Raw genomic sequence first — 6,397 nt, 5'->3', positions numbered from 1 at the left:
TCTCTGAAGCTGAAAAACAGAAGACTGAGGAGATAGTTGGCTGTACGTGACCAGTCTCAAGCCAGCTTTGTCAGAAATCCTAGATCACAGGAGAAGAGTGGGAAGAAAGGATATGATTGTCTTGTTCCATTTTCCATTAGAGGTGAGAACGACAAGGACCTCTCTTCTAACTCCTCTTGAGGGCATGAGGAGGGTTGGCAGGAGAAGGGCTGGGAGCCCTGAGATCTCCTGTTTGACCTCATATCCCACAGGCAAGGACTAAGAATTAGGATGAAATATTTTAGTGGGATAGCTCTAAACCGGGATTAGCAAGCACAGCTAGGGCGAGAATTCCTGAAATCTGACTGGGACCCTGGCAGTGAAAGCTGGGACTGTTGAAAACCCAATTTCAATGTTTGCTACTCAACTTGAGAGTGCAGGGCTAAGATAACTAGATCCCAGGACAGGCAGTTTGACAGTGAGAACAACAAAAAGAGACTGGGACCAAGGTGCCTAGATCCCTCGAGAGAGAAGGGTGGGTATTGGGAGGAAAAATAAGAATTGGGGGAACCCAGGAGTCTGGGTTCTGGAATAGAAGCAAGTCAGAGTTCCAGGATTTCTGTCCACCCTCCTCTTCCTCTTCCCTCTGAAAGGCAGAAGAGAAAGGAGGATACTGAATAAGTATCCACATGGGTACATTCAGGGCCAGACAGACACAAGAATGGTGAGGGAAAGAGGAATGTAGTGCTTCGTTGGCCCTGAGCGGGGCTCGGAAGAGTCAGGAGGCTGGGGAGGGGTGGTGGGGGTCGGTCCCAGGGTTGCATGACACAGTCCTTTGCGGTGAATAAGTATCCACATGGGTACATTCAGGGCCAGACAGACACAAGAACGGTGAGGGAAAGAGGAATGTAGTGCTTCGTTGGCCCTGAGCGGGGCTCGGAAGAGTCAGGAGGCTGGGGAGGGGTGGTGGGGGTCGGTCCCAGGGTTGCATGACACAGTCCTTTGCGGTGGCCATGTACGCAGTGTGTGCGACCACAGCCCTCTTAATCCTCCTCATCACTTTCCATGGAGCTCTCACCAAAGGCGAGTTTATGTTCTCATAGACACAGTAGCATTCTGATGAGTGGCACCCGTGTGCTCGTTGTCCACAGTGTCACTTATCCATTCCATCTTTTTCTCTGGCTTCCGTTTCCAAAGTTTGATGCTAAGGCTTCAGTTCTCAGGCTCCGTTGTCACAGTAACTGTTGTCTCAGTGACCGTCTAGCTCAGCCCAGCCCCTGCAGCGGCCATGGCTAAGGCTCAGAAGAGGGAGGAGAGGAGGAAGGGGGAAGAGGCATGTTTCCCTTTTTCTGACTCTGAGGTCTAGGAGAAGCCGGATGGGCTTCAGAGTGGTACAGGACCCTCCACCTTCTTTTTAGCCCCTCCTCCTGGGCTTTCGCTTCTCCACCCCTGGGGATAACCTGGCCAACCCCACTTCCGGCTCTCCACTTCCGGGTAATTTTTTTATACAAATAAGTCAAATATGTCATTTTTGGACTTTAGGGGACCTAATATCTAAAACATTAATTAGGTCAGTAAAAGATATGATTTATGATTTGATTTTGGTAAGTTTGTCAATGTTCAATTTACGGAAAAACTTTAATTTTAGCCAACATGTTTACATACAGAATTTATTTTATAAGATTAATTTTTCACAATACTCAACTTGCTCAAACCTTCAGCTTTATCCTGTCTAACTTAAAACAATACTTTAACCCTATAAACTAGGCCAAAAAAAAAAGTCCACATTCTCATGCCTTCTTATAATCTTTTACCAAAAACACATCTTATCTCTCAGTGAGGGGCGGGAACACATCCATACCTTCTAGGAGGCCAAGGGCATGCTTCTCCGATCCAAGCATGCAAAGAGCTGAGAATCCCCCCATAATTGCCATCAGTCATGCCCAAAACTATATCTTCTACAGAGTTATTACACACCAAAGCTCTCTCATAATGTGAATTAATTTCTGATACCCCCCAAAGTAAAAAACATCTGATAATGCAATGCAAAACAGAACAGAGCCTTAGATTTTGAGAAGCATTAGTCTATTCAGTTCCAATTCCTGGAGTTTCAGGAGGAAAACAGAGGTTTTTCCCAAAGCAAGATCTGTGGCATCTCCTCTGATTTTCCCAAGGAGTCACAGCCCATTAGAAATCATCTCAGGTCCTCTCATGTGGACATCAAGTGGCAAGAAGACAAAATGGAGAAAAACAATTCAGTCAACAAAGAAGAAAACTAATTTTTTTCTTTAGAAAAATAAGATCCAAGAAGAGAAAAAAATATAAAGGCCTTTTAAATATACTTATACCTTGAATATCTGCTTTTAACTAAGCTGACTTTTAACCATAGCACTGTTTACTTTTAATTTTTTTTTTTTTTTTTTTTTTGAGACAGAATTTTGTGATGTCACCCAGGCTGGAGTGCAATGGCACAATCTCAGCTCACTGTAACCTCCACCTCCCAGGTTCAAGCAATTCTCCCGCCTCAGCCTCCCAAGTAGCTGGGATTACAGGCATGTGCCACCACGCCCAGCTAACTTTTGTACTTTTAGTAAAGACAGGATTTTACCATATTAGCCAGGCTGGTCTCAAACTCCTGACCTTGTGATCCGCCCGCCTTGGCCTCCCAAAAGTGCTTCGCATGGCCATAGCACAATTGAAAAAAAAAAAAAAGGCCAGGGGCAGTGGCTCATGCCTGTAAAACCAACACATGCGTAGTGGAGCATGCCTGCAATCCCAGCTACTCAGGAGGCTGAGACAGGAGAATCACTTGAACCCAGGAGGTGGAGGTTGCTGTAAGCTGAGTTCATGCCATTGCACTCCAGCCTGGACCAGAGCGAAACTTCGTCTCCGAAAATAAATAAATAAATAAATAAATAAATATAAATAAATACAATTTAAAATTCTCTTCCTCAGTTACAGTGGCCACATTTTAAGTAGGCAACAGCTACATGTGGCCAGTGACTACAGTATTGGACAGTGAAGGTATAAAACATTTTTATCATCACAGAAATTTACATCGGCCAGCGCTGATATATATAGAGAGAAAGCAAACGTGCTGAAATATTAGCTAATGGTAGTTTTATAGTAGGCTGTAGTAGGTATAGTCAGACATGAACAGAGCAGAAGGCTCCCCTCACCCCCACCCACACACACACACCAGAAATGACAGGCGACCAACAGGTGATGGGCAGGCAGTTGGTAACTGTCTCTCTAAATAACTGGTCGCAGCCAGCACCCAGGAAAGGGAGTCTTCCAACAAACACGAACACCTGAAGCTGGTGATGAGCAGCTTCCGGATCAGAGCTCAGTAGTTGGGCTCACACATGCGCACTAAGAGGCAAAATGGCGGCGTTTAACTGGTGTGTGACCGGCCAGGGACGTTCAGCTGGTAGGGGAAGACCGCCTCAAGGACGCATGCGTCCAACTCAGCAAACACATTGCGCATGCTCCCTCCCGGGTACTGGCAGGCCACTGTGCATGCGCACGGCCCACCCAAGGGAAGAATCAGCGCACTTGACTTGCAAGTTGCCCAGTTGGCCCTCTTCCAAGTGTACTTTACTTCGTTTCAATCCTACTCTGAAGCTTTTAAATAAATTTTCACTCCTGCTCTGAAACTCACCTCAATCTTTCCTTCTGCCTTATGCCCTCAGTCAATTCTTCTGAGGAGGCAAGAATCGAAGTTGCTGCAGATCCACGTGGATTTGCAGCCAGTAACAGTAGATCTTGGCGAAGCATGCATAGGTGTTTATTGCACTTTTCTTTCAATGGAGGGATGGTAAAAGCGTGGCACAGAATTCCTAATGTGTGTTTCAAGGGCCCAAGCACTCTGTGAATCCAAGTTCTTTGGAAACTTCAGGATCCTAGTCCCAATAGTTCTGCTTGTTCAACAATCATTCCTAGGGTCCTCTCACTAAAGCAAGGTGTGAGCTTATCAGATGACGTTCCTTGCATCCCCATCTATCTGTTTCTTGGAGAGGTATTACAGAATGGTGATTTTGCAGCTAAATAGACTCAAGCTTAAATTTTTGCTCTATCACTTAATTAGCTGTGTGCCCTTCATCATGTTAATTAACCTGTCTGAGCCACAGATTTCTCACTTGTAAAATGAGGCTGAAAATAGGTGACTGCCTTTCAGGTTATGAAAGGCACTTAGCTCTGATCCTAGCACAAAGCAAGTGTTTATGACAGGCAGCTAGGATTGTTCTAGGGTAGGAGAGATGGATTGCGTGAGACTGCTGCTTACTGTGAGAAATTTCCCTTCGAAATGGAGGTCAGCCATCTGCTGGGGTACCAGGATAGCTATGCTGCTAATTGAGGGCTTAATTTGTCAGCCACAAAAAAAGAACAAGTGTCATGATGATTTTATACAGCAAAGTGTACTCCTAGACTGGTGTTAAAATGCCCTTAATTTCTGGAAAGAATGGAGATGGTTCTCTAGGAGTTGTGGTTACTTGATGCCCTTAAGCGGTATTTCTATATCAGTTGCTGTGTCTTTTCTTTTTAAAACTGCAGATTGGCCAGGTGTGGTGGCTTATGCCTGTAATCCCGGCACTTTGGGAGTCCAAGATGGGTGGATCATGAGGTCAGTAGATCGAGACCATCCTGGCGAAACTCCGTGGTGAAACTCTGTCTGTACTAAAAATACAAAAATTAGCTGGGTGTGGTGGCACACATCTGCGGTCCCAGCTACTCGGGAGGCTGAGACAGGAGAATCACTTGAACCCGGGAAGAGGAGGTTGCAGTGAGCCAAGAATGCACCACTGCACTCACTCCAGCCTGGCAACAGAGCTAGACTCTGTCTCAGAAAAACAAAAAACAAAACCCTGCAGATTTATGAAACTCCAAGTCTAGGGGGACCACTGACTCTTTTTTTTTTATTGCATTTTAGGTTTTGGGGTACATGTAATGAACATGCAAGATTGTTGCATAGGTACACACTTGGCAGTGTGGTTTGCTGCCTTCCGTCCCCTCACCTGTATCTGTCATTTCTCCCCATGCTATCTCTTCCCACCTCCCCACCCCCCGCCCCTCCCCCATTTCCCCCCAACGGACCCCAGTGTGTAGTGCTCCCCTCCCTGTGTCCATGTGTTCTCATTGTTCAACACCCACCTATGAGTGAGAATATATGGTGTTTGATTTTCTGCTCTTGTGTCAGTTTGCTGAGAATGATGGTTTCCAGGTTCATCCATGTCCCTACAAAGGACGTGAACTCATCGTTTTTGATGGCTGCATAATATTCCATGGTGTATATGTACCACATTTTCCCTATCCAGTCTATCATCGTTGGGCATTTGGATTGGTTCCAGGTCTTTGCTATTGTAAACAGTGCTGCAATGAACATTCGTGTGCACGTGTCCTTGTAGTAGAATGATTTATAATCCTTTGGATATATACCCAGTAATGGGATTGCTGGGTCAAATGGGATTTCTATTTTTAGGTCCTTGAGGAATCGCCACACTGTCTTCCACAATGGTTGAATTAATTTACATTCCCACCAACAGTGTAAAAGTGTTCCTATTTCTCCACATCCTCTCCAGCATCTGTTGTTTCCCGATTTTTTAATGATCGCCATTCTAATTGGTGTGAGATGGTATCTCAATGTGGTTTTGATTTGCATGTCTCTGATGACCAGTGATGATGAGCATTTTTTCATATGTTTGTTGGCCTCCTGTATGTCTTCTTTTGTAAAGTATCTGTTCATATCCTTCGCCCATTTTTGAATAGGCTTGTTTGTTTTTTTCTTGTAGATCTGCTTTAGTTCTTTGTAAATTCTGGATATCAGCCCCTTGTCAGATGGGTAGGCTGCAAAAATTTTTTCCCATTCTGTTGGTTGCCGATTCACTCTACTGACTGTTTCTTTTGCCGTGCAGAAGCTGTGGAGTTTAATTAGGTCCCATTTGTCTATTTTGGCTTTTGTTGCCATTGCTTTTGGCGTTTTGGTCATGAAGTCCTTGCCTACACCTATGTCCTGAATGGTTTTGCCTAGATTTTCTTCTAAGGTTTTTATGGTAATAGGTCTGATGTTTAAGTCTTTAATCCATCTGGAGTTAATTTTGGTGTAAGGTGTCAGGAAGGGGTCCTGTTTCTGCTTTCTGCACATGGCTAGCCAGTTTTCCCAACACCATTTATTAAACAGGGAGTCCTTTCCCCATTGCTTGTTTTTGTCAGGTTTGTCGAAGATCAGATGGTTGTGGGTATGTTGTATTTCCTCTGAGACCTCTGTTCTGTTCCATTGGTCTATATCTCTGTTTTGGTACCAGTACCATGCTGGTCACTTGAGGACTAAGTAGGCAAAGAGAGCCAAGCCTAGGATTCAAGGAATTGAAATTACCGGGGAATTAGCATGTTTATAACCAGTCAGTGCAGGCGTAGATAT

General features: G+C 44.8%; 1 pseudogene; it reads right to left on the bottom strand.

Annotated features, from left to right (window-relative positions):
- Window positions 1-845: 845 nt before the first annotated feature.
- On the bottom strand, window positions 846-1,269 carry LOC120366090 (E3 ubiquitin-protein ligase PPP1R11 pseudogene; annotated as a pseudogene).
- Between the last annotated feature and the right edge of the window lie 5,128 nt (window positions 1,270-6,397).

This window comes from Saimiri boliviensis, chromosome 11 (assembly GCF_048565385.1).
Source record: "Saimiri boliviensis isolate mSaiBol1 chromosome 11, mSaiBol1.pri, whole genome shotgun sequence".
Classification (NCBI taxonomy): domain Eukaryota; kingdom Metazoa; phylum Chordata; class Mammalia; order Primates; family Cebidae; genus Saimiri; species Saimiri boliviensis.
Note: the sequence above shows the minus strand (reverse complement) of the source record. Positions and strands in the feature narration are given on the sequence as shown.